Consider the following 17,620-nt stretch of genomic DNA (forward strand, 5'->3'; position numbering starts at 1 on the left):
AGGATTTAGAAGCTTGTTAAGTCACATCAGACAGCCAAGCAAGCTTTCAGCCCGGTCCACGAAGTTCTGAGGACTTGAACAGGCAAACTGTAGTTGAGTAAGTTTTTAGCGCCCACCGAAGCCGTATAAATCACTGCATTTTCAAGCGCTGTCCTGCAAATTCAACTCTTGGTCTGCAAAATCTTTTCAGTTAATTGAAAAACAGCTTTGCACACCCTGCAAGACTACTCTTTCTCCCCACCCTCCTCTCCCCACCCACCCTCAAAAAAAAACAACCCGTGGACACCAGCTAAAGGCCTCGCAAAGCTCCCAATGCCTTGGGTCTGGGAAATCGCCCTGGCAAAGACATTAAGATTTTACATGAAATCTGCAGAAACATCACAGTAAAATGCATTCGAGAGTTAAGTAGTTCAGAAACTCGAGAGCTAGCATGGCAGAATCCCTGGTTTTACTTTTGTACACTGATTGTGTGTGTGTGTGTGTTTTGCCATGTTTGGGGGCACCTGATTTTCTGTTTTTTCCGCGCCCGCGCGAGGTTCTGCACTACGCTGTGCACAGGCCACAGGCCACGAAGCCTCGACCTCCCTCAGGGGGTGCTGGGGACCCGGCCGAGGAGGCCACGCCAGGCGCGAGGCGAGACTCCCGGCGTCTGCGGGCAGGCAGCGGGCACAGTGGGACCCCGGGATCCAGCCCCGGGTGGCCGACAGTCTCCAGCAGAGCCCCTTTCCTCGGCGAGCGCGCACCGCGGCTCCTGCGCCGCGCTCCGCGCCCGGCCGCCCACCTGCCCGGAGGCTTGGGTGGGGGGCCTCCCGGCCCGCGTCCGGAGCCCGGGGCGCTGGCAGAGGGAGGACTGCGCTACCCATTGCCCTTCCCGTGCGTAAGGCGCGGGTCAGAGCCCTGCTTGCTCGCAGATTTGTCCCACCCGGGACCGGGAGAGAGAAAGCAGCCGCGCACGTTTTCTTCGACAGCGTCCAGAAGCTATTTGACAAGGGGTTTCTCAGTGAGTTGTTACTAAAACATGTTGCAAATATCCAGGAGAGTTGAAAGGACCGTGGAGCGAACGTCCAGCGACCCGCCCCCACCCCAGACGTGGACGTAACAACTGTTGAACATATTGCAACACTTGCTTCCTCTCCCTCGGAACGCGTGGCTGTGTGAGCTGCATCGTTTGAAAACTGCCGAGATCGTGACACTGAGCCTCAGCACGCGTCCGCCAGGCGTCCAGGATACCCTCCTACTTACCTTCCGTACCGTCCTGACACCTAAGACATTTAAGTCTCCGTCCCTCACAGCATCTAGCATCCAGCACCCGCGCCCGCTTCCCTCTGGTTTCCCCACTTCAGCCTTAAAATCAGTTTCCCTTCTTGGAGTGAGACATGTGCAGACAATTGTTCCCTCCCTCTGTGCTGTTCCTCAAAGTGAGTGCCAGCACAAACGGGGCTCGCCGGGTCCCGGGGATCCCCCTCCCAGAGCGCTCTGCAGGTCAAGGGGAGTCCCGAGCAGGGGAGACTCGGGTGCGCGGGAGAGCGCTCCCCTCCCGGGCTCCGAGGCCCCCTAGTCCTTTCCCCAACCACGAGAGGCGCCCCGGGAAGCCCAGCGCAAGGGGGTCGCCTCAGCCACCTTGCTCGCTCCCGGGAGGTGACAGGGCACCCTCAGGGGACCGGTGGGCGCCGGGTGGCTTCTGTCGGGTGCATCTCTGGGTGCGCGCTGTGCTACCTTGTGCCCCTGGCTTGACCATTTTCCACTCCCTCCTTTTTGTCCCCGAACCCTGGCTATTCCGCTCTGTCTCGACTATTCTGGGCGCCCCGTGCCCTTCTCGGCCCTTCCCGGCAACCGGCCAAGGCTGCGGCGTCGAGTGCCTGCACCCCCGCTCCCCACCGCGCTCGCGCTTCCCCCCCCCCTTCCGCCCCGGGGGCCGGGTGCTGGCGGGGCACCGAGGCGGGGGGGAGGGTCGGCGTGTGCCCCGCCTGGCCACGCCCCGGAGCCGGCTTTTTCTAGGGCCGCTCCCGGGAGCCTGTCCGCTGGCCGGCCCGCTCGCCTTCCTGCGAGTGCTCAGCTCCAGCCCCTCGCTCCGCCTCCGCCACGCCGTTCTCCGAGCTTCGCGGCCGCCGGCGCCCGAGCGCGCCCTCCGCGCCGCCACCCCGGCTCCCGGCCCCGGCGCTCGGTCCCTCTCGGTCGGGTGGCTGGTTGCCCGGCTCCCCCCGCGCCCCGCGATCTCGCCGTTTACCACGTCCCGGCTCAGCTCCCGCCGGGCCCCGCTCTCTCGCCGTCTGTCCGTCCCCCCCCCCTTCCTTCCTTCCTTCCTTCCTCTTCTCTCTTTCGCTTGCTTGCTCTTTCGCTCGCTCTCAGACGCGGCGGTGCAGCTTCGCAGGAAAATCCCAGAAACCTTTGCAAAAAGCTGACAATGAAATTTAAGAAGTTCTTCGATTTCGGCGCCATTTTCGAGTGGAGCGAGAGGTGACATGCGATTTTTAAAAAAAGGGACTTGGTGGCTGCCCCCCCCCCCCCATAGCAGCACTGGTTACGGTCGACGGGGGAAAAAGCTGATGGCCGTGCGGGGAAAGTTCCGTGCTGCTCTGGGCTAGTAAGGCACGTTGCGGGGTGGGGGTGGCTGGGGTGAGGGCGAAACAGACCTTTCAAGCGTTGAGCACAGAAATGCCGCCGAGAAAATTCTTAGGAAACGGGCTGGGAAAGAGCTAACTAACATGGAGGGGCAGACAGAGAAACGGGAGTCAGGGGCGGGGGCCGACTGTCAGCCTCCTCGGGGTCGGCGGTGACTGGCTTTGACAGGCTCTAGATGGACTTTTCATGCCTCTTAATTGCATGCAGTCAAATACGTCCTGGAAATAAATGTGTGATTAATTTGCATTGCTTCCCCCCCCCCGATCAAAACTTTCAAGTTGTTTAGTTTGCCCTATAAGAAACTTGACTTTGAGAAAGTTTGGCACGAAAGCGCCCAGGGAAGGGCCATTGTAGGTTTGGGGTGTGGGGGAGACGGCATCTGCAAAACTAAGACAAAACGTTGTAAAGTATGAGTAGAGGGAGAGGCGTATGCTTTGGCTCCTGAATGATTTGGCCAAACAGTTCTGTTCTGAAGGGGGTGGGGCCATGGGCAACTCGCAAGTATCGATTCTTTGTCTATTGTATCAGCAACTGACCCTCTCCAGAAGTGACAAGACGCCTCTTTGTGATCTGTTTTCGTAAGTAAATTTCAGTCTAAGGGGACCTCCCTAAAACAGGGGAACGACATGGTTTGCTAGGAATGTAAGTCGTTGTACTGTCACTGGGAGAGAAGAAAGGGGTTAAATGAAAGGTACAAATGAATTCGATTCCAGTGACTTTGCAGAACGATCTGGAAGGGACCTTCGCCTTTGACACCATTGCTATTTCGAATAAACTCCTGTTCTTTTGAGTAGTCAAAGAAATGTTAAATTAGCGATGACTTTAACATCTGATGTGATGGTTCACATATGTGTGTGAAACATAAATATGTAATTGGGAAAAGGTTGTGGAGTTTTAAAATATAACTGTACATTTGCTAAACATGTTTTTTTTTTTTCTTTTTAAGGGCAACCAAGGACGTTTTTCTCCATTAATTCCCAAAAGCCAATGTAACAGTTGTTTGTAAATAACATAGCCAAAACAAGATGGAATTTAGAGATACCTAATTGCATGTCCCATTTTAGAGAGTGGGGTTATTATTAAAACTTTGTTTACCCTGACACAAATAGTGTATTTGGTAACAGTGAATCTCAGTCTGGCCTTATGAATTTTGTAATTACTCTCATTAAATACTCTGCACATTTTATTAACTAATAAAGAGGACACAACATCCATTGAATGGGTTTCGAAAAGCCAACAATTTTTAAATGAACCAAAACACTTGGGTACTTTAAGTCTTTTACCAATGTATTATAACTTTGAAAACCATTAAAGTTTTGTGCTGCTTTTTTTTTTGTTTTTTTAACTTTTAGGTCTGTGATTGAGGGCTACAGGGTTGTTTTCTCTATGCTTAATTAAATATTTCGTTTATACAATGGCGGGGAGGGAATGTGTGTAACTTACTGCTAATGTCTGTGCATTTTAAAAAGAAAAAAAAGTGATATCTAATGAGTTAATCATTAAGAGTATGCACAGTGCCGGCCATTTCAGGATATGAGAGTTTCTGTGGAGCTGCTGGAGACAGGAAGGAGTGATTTGACATTAAGTATTTAAACTTTTTGATTTATGTTTTGATAGGTGACATTGAAAAGTATAAATTATTTATAAATAAGTTTGAGTAATCAGTTTCATATGTAAACACCCAGGTATTTCATCTGGGAACAGTTATTAGTCCTTGATACCTTTTTAAAAATAACTTAAGGCAGGGTGTTTGCTGTAAGAATAACACGTTGGGAGAGTAAAAGAGGACAACGGACGGACAGAACTATTTCCCAGTGATGGTGTTAGAACCAGCTGAAGCTGCCAGGACATTTGGGTTATCTCCTTTCAGTCAATAAATGAAAATTGTTTTGTTTTGTTTTGAATGAGGGCATGGAGTGAGACTTAACGATTTAGAATACCCAGGAGGAAGACATTTCACTAAGACTTTGAAACTGGCAAGAGTGTCAGATATTGCCCAAGTACCTCTTATTTTTTTATTATTAGTCTCAGAAGTAAGATTTTTTTCCCACCCTGATAGCCCATCTCCCAGGCCTCTGCCTTTCACTGCACTTTTCCAATATTCAGCCTCTGGGAGGAAAAAAAAAATCGAGAGGCACACCCTTTGCTCCACCTGCCCATCCTGGAATTCAAACGGATACGTTATAAAAAGTACGTCCAAGTGGAACGAGGTGTCTTGGGCGCACGTTTGACTTCATCCCTCGCCACTGGGCGGGGCCCGACGGGCTTCTTTCCAGACTCCATGTCTTTCTCCGCCTGCAGGTATCCCAGAGCCTCCCCCTTCGCGGACTCCGAGGGGATGCAGCAGCAATTCATGTTTTGAAGTGCTTTAAATGGTTCAAAACGTGAGGCGCTGCTATACCCCCTCGCGGGGAAGAGAGAAGGTGGGGGTCGCTGGACGCGTGTTCCGGAGAGGCGCTCGCTCCCCAGGCCGGCTCTGGAGCAGGTAGGTGGGCGGGGCGTGAGTCGCTCTTCCCTCGCCCCGCACCTGCACCCCCGCGCCCTTCCCCGCCCACCCAGCACCCTAGAGTCGGGGGAGGGCGCCACTGCTTGGGAAGGGTTTGGGGCGATAGCGGGCCGCGCCCCAGCGACCCGCGCGGTGGAAGAACGCGGTGGCCCACACTCAGCCGTGCCCTAGCAGCGGGAACAGTACTGCAGTGAGCGATCGGGGCTCTGGAGTATTGTTCCTGCTGCCCGGGCAAGACTGGGACTCCCGCACCGGCCCACCCAGCAGGTAAGTCCCAGCCTAGCGCCTCCAGCGTCCACCCCTGGAGCGGCGAGACCCGGAACTGGCGCGCGCTCCCCCAAACCCTGGCGGGTGTCTGACTATGTAAATGAATGTGAAAGCGGCTTCGCTTTAGCAGCCTTTCCCCCGGCCAGGTAAAATCTCACCGGTTGCAAAAACAAATCCTTCCTGATCATGTCCAATACCACCCACCCGGCAAAACCGAAGAGAGACTGCGTTCAGGCTGCCACCCCTAAACGGTGGCGGGGCCGGGAGCGGAGTCAGAGGTGGCAGGAGGCTGGGTTCCTAAGGGCTCACGTCCCGTGCACCGAAAGGTCCTGGGAACCCAGGAAACGTGAACGTTTCTGACCCCTTCCCACATCCGCGCCCCTGCCTCCCGCCCCCGAGCTATGTTGAGGGTCGCCGCCGTCGAGGTCCACCAGGCGCGGGGCCTTGCTGGCCAGGAAGCCCAGACGGCCTGAGAAGGCGCTGACCCGCCCGCGCTGAGGCCTGTAGGAAGAGCGGGTTCCCCTGCGCATGGCCTCAGAATGGGAATCTGCTTTTCTAGCTGCTGTTCGCCGCATCCCCCAAATCCAGTCCCAGAACTCCACTCTGGAGGCGATGCCCCAGGCCTCCTTGTCGCCCCAGGGGTCTCACAGGAGGGACCGCGCTGCCAGCCGGTCACTGGCTTGACACATCCTGAAAAAAAAATGGCAGCACCGAAGCTTTCGACTCAGGGTGATTCCAAAAGTCAGGGCAGTGCTGCTCATTAGAGCTGCACATCTGCCGACCTTTAAGCTCGGCCCTCACTAGCAGTCCCCAGTTGTGCAGAAGCTTGACAGCGGCCTAGAAAAGAGAGGGCAAGTTGTCAGGCCCAGGTCTCATTTGTTCTGCGAAAATCGCTAGGTCTTTTCTTGACCTGGCGCTTGCGGGCAGGAAAAGGACCTCTGGCCAAGACAAGGGGGTGGGGGCATGCAAACTTCTCGGGACTGACTGTCAGCTTAACTGAAACACCACACCAAGCACCGCTCTGGTCTGTCTGTGCTGCCTGGAACTGGTCTTCCTGAAGGGAAGGGCGTTCGTGGGGCTCCCAGCTTTCCAGTGTGTGGAGGGCCAGGTTTCAGGTACCCGGGAGAGGGGCGTCAGGCTCTGTGATCCCAGATTTATTCCCGCCCGGGGCCGGGGCCTTCCTGCCTGCCACCGACCCTCTGCTTCCCGGGGCTACCCGCGACCTCCCTCTGCCCCACCCGGGGCCCTAGCCCCTGTCGCGATCGCCAGGTCGTGCCGTTCCAACCTGGGCTCCCGGCCTGCCAGGGCCCCTCTGGCCCGCAATCCCAGAGCCTGGACGGCAAACAGGTTCCCGCACCCTCCCGCCTTTCCCTGCGCTTGAGGTTCGGGGAGGCACCTCGAGCCTGCCCTCCAGCCTCTCACCAGCCTCCCTCCTCACTTTCTCTCCGCCCCGTACGGGTCTCCCTGGAGCCAGAAGGACGCCCTGTGGCCCCCGGCACCCAACCCTGCGGCAAGACCCCGCCCGCCCCAGCCGGCTCCCTCCAATGGGCCCCTGCCAGACCCAGGTGAGAGACCCGGCGGGTTGGGGGACAAAGCAGGGCAAAGGGCAGGGAGGCAGTGATCCCAGCTAGGGGGCGTCGCCTTCCAGAAGCTCAGCGGTTCTTGGCCCAGGGCCCCCCAGAGGCATCGAAATTGAGGGCGTCCACCCAACCCTCTGAGTGCGCGGTGCCCTTTTCTGATTTAAAACATTCATCTTGCACCATTTATTTACACGATCGAAGCTGCAATGTGCCTAGATTTTCCTCCAAGGACAAAAATGTGAATAAAGCAATATTTTAGCCAAACATTTCTGTGTCAATTAGGAAGATGGCAATTCGTTCCAGACTATAAATTCTCCCTAACAACTCCCTAAGGTATTCTTTAAAATTGTTTTTCAACATTGCTAAAAATGCATCATAATGTGTGGGAGATGTCAGCTGATGAATTGGCCCAACGTTACCACCTTCGAAAAGGCACCTTTCCCTCGTTTTCTCTTTCCTCCCCCCCCCCCCCCCCGCCCCCAGCACATGTTATTTGTTAGTGAGGAAGCTGCGTGCACAGGGCATTGTATTTAAGTTTATTAGAAAGACATGGTCCTTAAACTAGGAAACAGCTGAGTCTAGTTGGAAATCTAAAATCTGGCATATCTGTAAGTTGTGGGACAAGATATACCGGCTGCTTTTCTAAATGAGAACATAATTTTTTTTTTTAAATTTTAATCACAGGGGAGAAAAATGTTGAAGGCACCCAGCATCTCCAGTTAGGAGTATTGACTTTTTCCCAACAAAGCAGCACGAAGGAAACATTCTTGGCCCGGATCTGGACTCAGAAGACTCCTGGTTCAAGAAAATGCAATCATCTCTCAAAGTCTGTAATTTATATGCATTTTTAACTCACTCGGTATTGAAAACCACCCAAGTGTCCCACAACATGGGGTAAAATATAATCAATCACCCAGTGTAATATTATACGTGCTTTAAAAATGTTATTGGAAAATGTTTTATGATCTGTAAGTCGAAATAACCCTCTCCCAACATTTCTTTCTCCCTGCTGCTCCCCCCTACCCACGCCTCTTTGTTCCAATTGGCATGTAAACTTGTTTTTCCCGCCAAATGAGTCAGTCACGATGGGAACGTCAATTGATTTGAACAGATGTGTGTCAATGTTATTTGGAAAACTAGATGCCAATAACCAGGGCCACCAAAAAAAAAAAAAAAAAAAAAAAGGTAGTGGTTGCAACTCTGTAAAAGTGTGTGTGTGCTTACAGACCAGGACTAAAGTGGAACCCCAAACAGCAAAACAGCTGGATCTGCTCCAGTGTGGGGAGATTGAATGATTGTATCTGCTTTTGATTTCCGTTAATACGGGCAACTGTCCAATTAAAAACACCTAATAAGGACTGTGCAGTGCAAATTATTTTGCCGATTGTTTTTAAAACACAATACCTATAAATCATCAGGGCAGATGGGGCAGCAGGGGCTGGGTTGTTCCCCCAATTCTGGAATCTAGAATTTAGGGGGACCCTTGGAGGAAAAGGGGAGTCTACCCAGGTGGGAGTTACTTCTAGGCAACTTTCCTGAGAGATTATACAAGATGAAAATAAAAAAAGTTCAAAAAACATATTTTAGAAGATCAATGAAAGTTTATTGATAAAAGCCTCGAGTATGGGGCTATGCACGTCCGAGTTGCCAGAAATCTTTAGAGATGTATTTTCCCATCAGCTTGCAGTGTAACTTATCTTCATAACCCTCGAACTTTATACATGTTTGAATTTGGAATGATTACATTACTGGTAACTGAAAAGCAAAGTATATGTACACCAATGATAGCCAACGTGTATCTCCCTGCCCACACCCATCCCACTCAACCCGCCCATTCTTTACTGCTAAGTGAGGGAACCTATCTGCTAGCTATCTCCTATTATCTCACCTCTCTGCCCCTTTGCAGTCCCTCCCCTGTTCTACAATTGATCTCTTTGGCAAGTTCAAAAAAGCTCAGACCCCTGTGGGGATAGTAAATTGAGCCATTAGGGAGGAGCCCTGAAAAGACTTCCATTTCCTGTGACTGCTCAGCTTTGGAGCCCTCCCTTACCCTAGTGAGCTCTAGAATCTGAGCAACCCGTGGGAGTTTGGGAGGTGGCTCTGGCTGGGTTGCTGGAGTCTTGGAGCTGAGAAACCAAAGGCCTACTGAGTCTGGATTGCTCTCCACTATGATTCTCTTAAGGCAGCTCCCTCACCTGTTCCCCAAAGACCAGTCTGTTATCCCAAAACCAGATCTGTTAAAGACCTGGCCACAAACAGCCATAATCAGAATCATAATAACCACAACATCTCGCTCTTTTATGGAGCTTTTAGATGCTCTCAAGTGCTCTCATATGTTCTATTTCAACAACATCAAGAGATAAATAGAAAAAAAAGCAGTGAGAAAATCAATTGCAGACAAGAAAACTGGGGCATCTGGGAGTTAAGGACCCTCCCTCCAACACACACACACACACACACACACACACACACACACACACCCCCCTCGCAACACACACACACACACACACACACACACACACACACACACACAGAGACTAGCCTGGGTCCTCTTCCCCTGACCTTGTACTGTGCCTCTTGCATCATTACCTGTTCATCAGAACCAACTACAGGGCACTGAGTAGAGCAGGAAATGGAGTTGACTTCATTTGGTTAGAAAATTTTGAGATGAAAGTGAAGTGATCAGTCTTATAATGAGCTTTTGCCTGCACACTGGCCCCTCCCCTGGGTGAGGCAGATGACTAAGTAGTGACTGTAAATTACCCAGCTGTGTTCAAGTAGACGTGCATAAACCAAGAAAAAAGTGTGATTTAAGTTTGTTTAAAATCTCTGGCCCTTATTTGATACTATCTATAGATTCAGCCAAATTAATCTTTAAAAAAATTAATGGAATACCCATTGTACGATTTAACTTAGTTTAGTCACTCGGTTGAACCTTTTTTAGTCATTACACATTATAATTATACAGATTATGCAGAAACCTGGAAAGGCATATGAGATCAAATTTTGAGACTGGGGCATCAAGTTACCATGACTGCAAAGCAGGTCTGCGTCGGGGCAGAAACTGGAAAGAATATGCCAAACAGGGATACTTGTCGCTTAAGGCGGTGGGAGGCGAGCATCCTGTTACTTTTCCATGTCTTGTGTTATGCCATGTTTTGTGTAATGTTGTCGAATGTAATTCTCTGAAAAGTCTTTAGGGGTCATGGGCAACACAGGAAGTTTGGGTCAAGGATGAAGAGACCTCAGACATCTCGGGGATCATCATGTCACGAGATACCACTGTGCACTTGTGACAGATTGATAACTGAAAGGTCTGGGAGCCGCTCACCTGCACAGCAATACAAGCGGTAAGTATCAGCAAACCAGCTGACCAAAATATCAGGAGAAAAATGGGCCCTAAGAAAGGAAGAAGGTGGTTGCCTTGGCAGGAGGAGGGGGACCAGTTGTAGTTCAATAGTTTAACGGGAGGTGGGGCTCAGACTGTGTCTTTAACTATTCAGTTTCTTTTTAATGAATTGAAGTGTATTTAAGGCCTAAGATTTTATATTACTTTCCATTAAACCAAGAATTTATCTCAGGCAAAACTGGAAAAAGTACTAGCAATGAGCACTGCAGACACAGCACAGTGTGATCTTCACTATGTTGAGTTCACATAAGTGGTCAAGAAATAGCAAAAACGACATGAATGAAATGTCTTTTACTCAAAGGCATAAAAGACGACATCAAGATGCTTATTTCGTTATTTTTAGGGATGGAAATTGGGAACATACTGACAGACCCACAACAAAGAATTGGGTGAGTAAAATATGGTGCATGTAACAAGCAACATGAGCATGTGCTCCTGCTAAAGTATTTAGTGATAAGAGAAACACACAACTTTGGGGCGGGGTTCCCATCTACACAATGTAAGTATATCGGGAGCATTCTGTCTGCTTGCTTTTGGTTCAATATACAGATAAAAGGTTGGGAAGAAATGTATCAAAAGTTTAGCAGGGGTTATTGTTTCTGAGTTGTGGTATAATATGTCATCAAAGGAAGATGCTAAACTATTTTTGCGATGTGTTCCTAATATGTAATATAAATGTATTGGGGACATTTTGCATCTATAGTTTTGTGTCAATGACGTGGCAAGGAGCATCGCAGGTAGGTGGTGCACTGAGCATCTAGCATCGGTGAACTCAGAGCTGTGGTACTGTAGGTGATCAAAGAAAGATGCTAAACTGTTTTTGCGATGTGTTCCTAATATGCAGTATAAATGTATTGGGAACATTTTGCATGCATGGTTTTGTATCAATATACAGACAAAAGGCTGGAGGAAATGAAACAAGATTCTAATAATGATTATCCGTGGATGACCATATGATAAAGTGATGAAAGTGAGGTACAAAGTTATATTTGCAATATGTTCCTGAATATGTAATATAAGTGTATTGGGAACATTTTGCATTCATAGTTTTGTATCAATTTTTAGAGAAAAGGCTAGGAAGAAATTTACCAAAATGTATTTACTTTTGGGATCTAGTACTATAGATAAAATATTTTTCTTATACTTTTATGTATTTTCTAAGTAACACTTGTATAAACCACAGAATGCATTACTTGTATAGCGATAATAAATTTTATTTTATAAAAGAGTTCGTATTTACTTAAACAAACAAACAAAAAAATGCCTGGCCCCTGACCTGGGGATGGGGAATGATTTCGGAAGCAGTGGGCCTAGAATACATTTCTGCCTGGCTGGGCAAACCAGATCCAGATTGGATATGCAGTGCGAATCTTGGTTCTTGGCAAAGAAAAAAAGAAATTATAATTTAAAAATGTAATGACAGAGTAATAATAGTAATACTGCTATGCATATTGCTATCTCCCATCTAATCAAAATAACACTTTAGGAAGGATAGAAAATTGGAAAAAAAGTCCTAAATAAGGGACCAGGAAAAAGGCTAATTATAATAAAGTAAGAATCAAAATCAACAAGCAACTATAAACCAGAGACACACTACTGGGGGGTGGGGAGGGAGTAGGATCAAAACGGGGGTGGGGTGGGAATTGTACGGGGACTATAACCAAGATGAAAATGCATACATTGTGCAAAAACGAAAAATGGGGCCTCCCCGGTGGCGCAGCGGTTGAGTGCTGGGTTGCGAGGCTGCCCGCAGCCTCTGCGGCTCTAATTCAATCCCGGGCTGCTCCTCGGCCACTGGAGGAGGGTCCCACATGGCTCGCAGACCTGTCCTGAGCAGTGCATGCTCCCCTCAGCAGTGTACTTCGGTCCTTCTGCCTGCTCTGCTCCCCGCTCTGGCTCTGGTGAATTCTCTCACTTCCCGCGCTTCTGACTGTACCCAGTGCTTGTATCAATCAATAAATAAATCTTTAAAAAAAAAATGATGTAAAAATATATAAAATTAAAAAAATAATAATTAAAAAAAAAAGTCTCCTTTTCCTGTAGGAGCAATTCAGGATGCGGGACTTGGAGGTTTGCCCAGGGCCGCAAGACACCTGTCAGTTTGGGGCATGCCTGGGTCAGGAAAACACCTTACAGAAAGCCCAATTCCACTGAGTGGACTTGTTGCAGATGCAGCTAAAGCCCCTGCTTATTCCCACCGATTCTGCTAGTCCAGAACAACCCTGGTTTTGGAGAACACATGCGATACATAAATAGATCTCTGGTGAAAGAGACATAACCGTTTGGAAACACACAAACACTCCAGGCCCATGTCAGGATGAGACACCCACTAGGGGGTTACACCGTCCCTGAACCCTGATTTGAACAAGGACACTACATCAAAAGAGGACCTAGGGTCCCTCACATCCTGTCAGGAGCACCCTGGAGAAACCACTCTCCCCCAGAGAATTGTGCAAGGCTGAAGCAAGTCCATATTCCAAGACTTTACTTCCAAAATATGTTCAGCATTTTCTTTCAAGCAGAAGCTGTAGCTGTGAGGCAAAACAAAACAAAACACCAATTTGAGAACATTCCTCTAATTTCCTGGTTCCTGGTGTGGTGCCCTTGTCCTTTTAAGAACAAATCCCCATACAGTCCAAAGAGTCCTCTTGCGTAAGTGTCTGTGATCGTCTTTAAGTCTTTCATGAACATTTTTCTCTGCTGCATTCTGTCAGTACATCTTCTGGGGGCCTAGCTCTGTGCTAGTCACTTGTGGGGAGACAGCAGGGGAAGATGGGGGTTGAGGTGATACCAAGCCTGCGTGGGTAGCCTTGAACCCAGGCGGGGCTCTGATCTTTGGAGCTAAGTTAGGCCACACAGAGAACTTGCTTTATTCAACCCAATTGAGGGAGAGCATGGGAGGGCCCCTTCCTAATGAAAGGTTTCCCGTCCAGTCAAGAGAGGAGAGAAGAAAAACATTGGGGGGAGGGGGGGTGTAGGATGAATTACCTTAATAATTAAGCACTGACCGTAAACTCGTCTCCTTTAACGTGAAAAGAACTCCAGTCCTTGAACTCTGAACCAGTAAAGTGTCCTAGAATTTGGCCAGTGCAGAGAGCACTCCTCCTGGTTGGGAATAACAGGCCAAGAGGGGCTGGGAGGACAGGCAGACTAAGAAGGAGTCGGGAGCTTCCCTTTCTAAGAGGGTCAGACCAGCTCCCTCATTTTATATAAGGCCGTGCAGAGAACTGGTAGCAAGGTTAGAACTTGAACCTTGATTTTTTCTTTTCTTTTTTTAAAAGATTTATTTATTTATGCACACAAGAGCTGGGTTACAGGCCAGAGGTGTGGGGGGTGAGAGGATTCACCAGAGACAGAGTGGGGAACAGAACAGGCAGATGACCAAAATACACTGCTGAGGGGAGCCGCGGGCAAGACAGGAGAGGTCTGCTTCACCCACGTGGGTTGCTCCCTGGCGGACTGGGGTTCAAACTCGTGCTGCAGAGGCTTCAGATTTCTTCATAGTGCGGTGCTTAATCCCTTGCGCCACCAGGGAAGCCCTGAACCTTGATTTTCTAGGCTCTCTCCATGGTCACACACTACGCTACGTCTAAAGGACAGAGGGAGAGACCCAGGAAGAGTCTGGAAAGGATGTGGGACTTGACAAGCCTCTTGGAAGGTGGGTAGAAGAGGGCCAGATGAGGCCAAGTAGGCCTAGGCTGGGGAGAGCAGGGCACAGGCACAGGCCTGGATGGATGGGACGTCACACCAGGCCAGGCAGGTCTACAGGTAACTGTTAAGGTCAAGTCTGGCTTTGCCACATGGGCTCTGCAGACCCTTGAGGACATGACAGTGTCCTGCAGGATATACAAGCCACAAAATACATCTGACCCAGGACAGATTTGATTCAAAAGTGAGTCATTTAAAGCACTGATTTTCTGTTAACATAAGCATAGAACCTCAGAATTGATTCAAGTTGTTGCAGGCCCCCAAGGTCTGTCCCAGGACTCCAGGCCCAGTCTCCTTCCCTGGGAATATTTATGCACTCGCCTCTAGACATTCGGCTTTTGTTTGTTTTTCCTGCCAGTACCAGGGTCTTTGACTTCTCCCCAGAGCACCTCCCCTGCTTTATCCTTTGGTGAACTGCCCCTCTAAAGGCCCTATTCTGAAATTCTGGAAGGGCTGTCAATCACAGGAAAGTGCCTCAGCCTCCCCCAGGCCCTGGATCCGGGTGGTTGTGGGACCAGCTCACTCCTTACTCACTAGGTTACCAGAGCATGTGTTGTCCCCTTTATTGTTTAAACTAGTTCATTTATTCATTCAACAAACACTCATTGCAGGGCTTCTCAGCACCCGCCACCATTTAGGGTCTGGAAATGGAGCTGTAAGCTAGACAAGGACCCTGTCCCCTTGGAGTTTCCTTTCTAGATTGAGCTTTGCTCTGGGTCACTTGCCGGCTCAATGGTGGAAGATATTATGTGCAGGGCTAAGCACCAGCGGGGGTCTAGCGCACAGACACGGGGAGTCTGGGAGGCCTTGGCACAGAGGAGTCAGGGGATCTTTCATGGAAGTCTAATTTTGAGACCAGACGGGTGGGACATGAAAAGGCTCCAGTGAGCAGGATTCTGATTTGCTCCATGTTCAAAACACTCTTGTGAAGAGGATGGCATACCTGAAACAAGCTTCCTGGATGCAACTCACCTTAGAAGAAAAATAAAGCGCTTCCCAGAAATGCTCCAGGCCCAGATCTTCCATGCTCCCTGGTCCGTTTTTGGGTTCACCCTTCCCAGGCCTGCTGCATTTTCACACCCCTTGTCAATGGCTTGCTACGATGTCTGTCTTTAAGAAGAGTGCCTATGCCACCAGCGGAACTGAATAGCTGCAGGGAAGGCTGCCCTCTCCCCACACCACCTCGAAGACCCGGTGCTAGCCCTTCCTGCGGAGGACTCCTGCCACACCTGTGTGCACGCACCTGCTCTTAGGAGATGCGGCCTTTCTCCCTTGTGCCTCCTGCAATTCAGTAGCATGCTGAGGACAAGAGCCAGGCTCTCCACGCCACCTCCCCATGGAGCCTTGTGCATCTGACACAGCAGAGGGGGTGCGCAACCAGGTGGGTTGATGGGACTGGTTGTGGATCGGCTCAGGGACCAGGCCATCTAAAGTCCTTTTCCAGGGCCAGTGCTGGCTTAGTCCTATTTTGCTGTTATAATGACCCATAGCATCCTCTTTCACTCTCAGAAGCCATGATAAAATATATTGTAGGGCCTTCCTAGTGGCACAAGGGGTTAAGCACCGCACTATGAGGCAATCCGCAGCTTCTGCAGCAAGAGTTCTATCCCCAGCCGGGCAGGGAGCAACCCAATTGGCGCAGCAGACCTCTCCTGGCTTGCCCGCTGCTCCCTCAGCAGTGTATTTCAATCTGTCTGTTCTGTTCCCCACTCTGTCTCTGGTGAATCCTCTCACCACCCCCCGCATCTCTGGCCTGTACCCCAGCTCTTGTGTGCACAAATGAATAAATCTTTTGAAAAATAAAATAAAATATATTGTCACCTACTCATCTGGAGGGTAGTAGTAAAAGGGCTCTTGTCAAAGACAAGCTGAAGTGGTTCCTGATACAGGACAAGGTATTTATAAGATCAAAGTGGCACTGTTTTGCGACCCCATGCTCAGTCACTTGGACCTGAGCTTGCTCTGTCAGAGCTCCTCTTGGCCGCATCCAGTTCTGTACACTCTCTAGCACATGAAGCATTCAAGTCACCAGTTCAGCCTGTCACAAGATCCAGCTATTGCCTCCACCATTTCATGCCAGTGTAGGTAAAATAGCGCTGGCACATCCCAAAGAGACGGGCATTAGAACTTTGGTGGTGGTTGAGGTGAGGCTTATACACACATAGAGGTGAAGATCATTTATATAGTAGGTGTAATCAGTGGTAATTCAATGAGTTTATTTTAAAAACAAAAGACTGGAAAGGCACACAGGCCCAGTCCAGGGCCAGGAAGAATTCTAAGGCGATAGTGGATAAGCAGGAAGTCCAGCAGATGAGACGCAAACTGATGCTTGATGATCCTTTTCAGCCCTCAGCTTGTCTATGTCGCCTCACAGGGGCACCCAGAAGAAATAAAACCCACCCTCATGCTCTTACCCTTGTCTTCCTCTCTACCTCTGGCTCCCCAGAGTCTTGGCTTCATCCTGCTACAGCTCTCTTGGGAAGTTCTATTTGCCTGGGACTCATTCTTCAGTGGTGTGCCTGCGAGACAGACAAGTCTGCTTTTGGTAGGTTAAAGGTGGCCACAAACTCTTTGACATTCTTCCACGTTGCTGTGGGAGTCTACAGTCCCTCCCCTCCAATCGGGGCTGGCCTCATTGGCTCGTTGCTCAGTGTGGTGGAAGTGACCTTGCAGTTTCTATCTGGGTCTCTTAGCACCTTGAGCTTCCACGTAGGATCTCATGCTGAAGAAATCACGTGGAGAGATACCATGAGACCCCAAGACTCCAAAGAGAAGAGAAAGATGCCCAGACAACCCCTAACTGTTCCAACCCCCAAGGGTTCAAGCCTCCTCAGTCGAGTCCCACCATATCTCAAATCATGCCTGTCAAATCACAGATTCTCAGCAACATAATGACTGTTGTTTTAAATAAGTTTTGGGGTGATTTGTAATGTAGCAATCAGTAAGCAGAGCACTCCCTCTTGCCAGTATTGATTTATCATTTCCTGGTGGTGTAAGTCTGATGAGTTATTAAGCTCTAGGACTGACCATGAGGATGGGGAAAAACACCGTGGCTGAGGTGACACAGCCCGCGCCTGGGCACTCCTAGTTCAGTACGAATCAGCACCACAGGTGGGTGAAAGGATAGTAGAAACTTAAATACTTTAGTACAATGTGTTCACTCTTAGCTTCCTTTCATTTGTGGCAAATAAGAATGGTGGCGTGTTTACCACACTGAAATAAAATTATGCTTTATAATAATAAATTTACTCTTAAAAAAACAAGTTGGCAAAGGCTTGGAGAAGTTGGAAACGTGTGCGTTTCTTGTAAAATGGTACAGCTTCTGTGGAAAACAGCATGGCAGTTCTTCAAAAAATTCAACAGAATTACCCTGTGATCCAGCAATCTCAGTTCTGGGTATATACCCAAAAGAATGGAAAGAAGAGGGCCTCCCTACTGGCCTAGGGGCTAAGTCTCAGCGCTGTCACCATTGTGGCCTGAGTTTGATCCCCTGCCAGGGAGCTGACTCACACAGAGTGCAGCAGACCT

At 49.4% G+C, this 17,620-nt stretch overlaps 1 long non-coding RNA gene across 2 annotated transcripts; it reads left to right on the forward strand.

Annotated features, from left to right (window-relative positions):
* The first annotated feature begins 2,166 nt into the window (after positions 1-2,166).
* Positions 2,167-11,045, forward strand: LOC119245881 (uncharacterized). Of its 2 annotated transcripts, XR_008551970.1 has the most exons (4): positions 2,167-5,107; positions 6,870-6,960; positions 7,660-10,325; positions 10,728-11,044. It is a non-coding gene; the product is annotated as an uncharacterized LOC119245881 (long non-coding RNA). The 2 variants fall into 2 exon arrangements; XR_005125429.2 differs by having other exon boundaries at positions 2,169-5,107; positions 7,660-11,045.
* Positions 11,046-17,620: the final 6,575 nt, after the last annotated feature.

The sequence above is a fragment of the Talpa occidentalis genome, unplaced genomic scaffold (assembly GCF_014898055.3).
Source record: "Talpa occidentalis isolate TD23 unplaced genomic scaffold, MPIMG_talOcc4v2.1 talOcc4.15, whole genome shotgun sequence".
NCBI classification, from domain to species: Eukaryota; Metazoa; Chordata; class Mammalia; order Eulipotyphla; family Talpidae; genus Talpa; species Talpa occidentalis.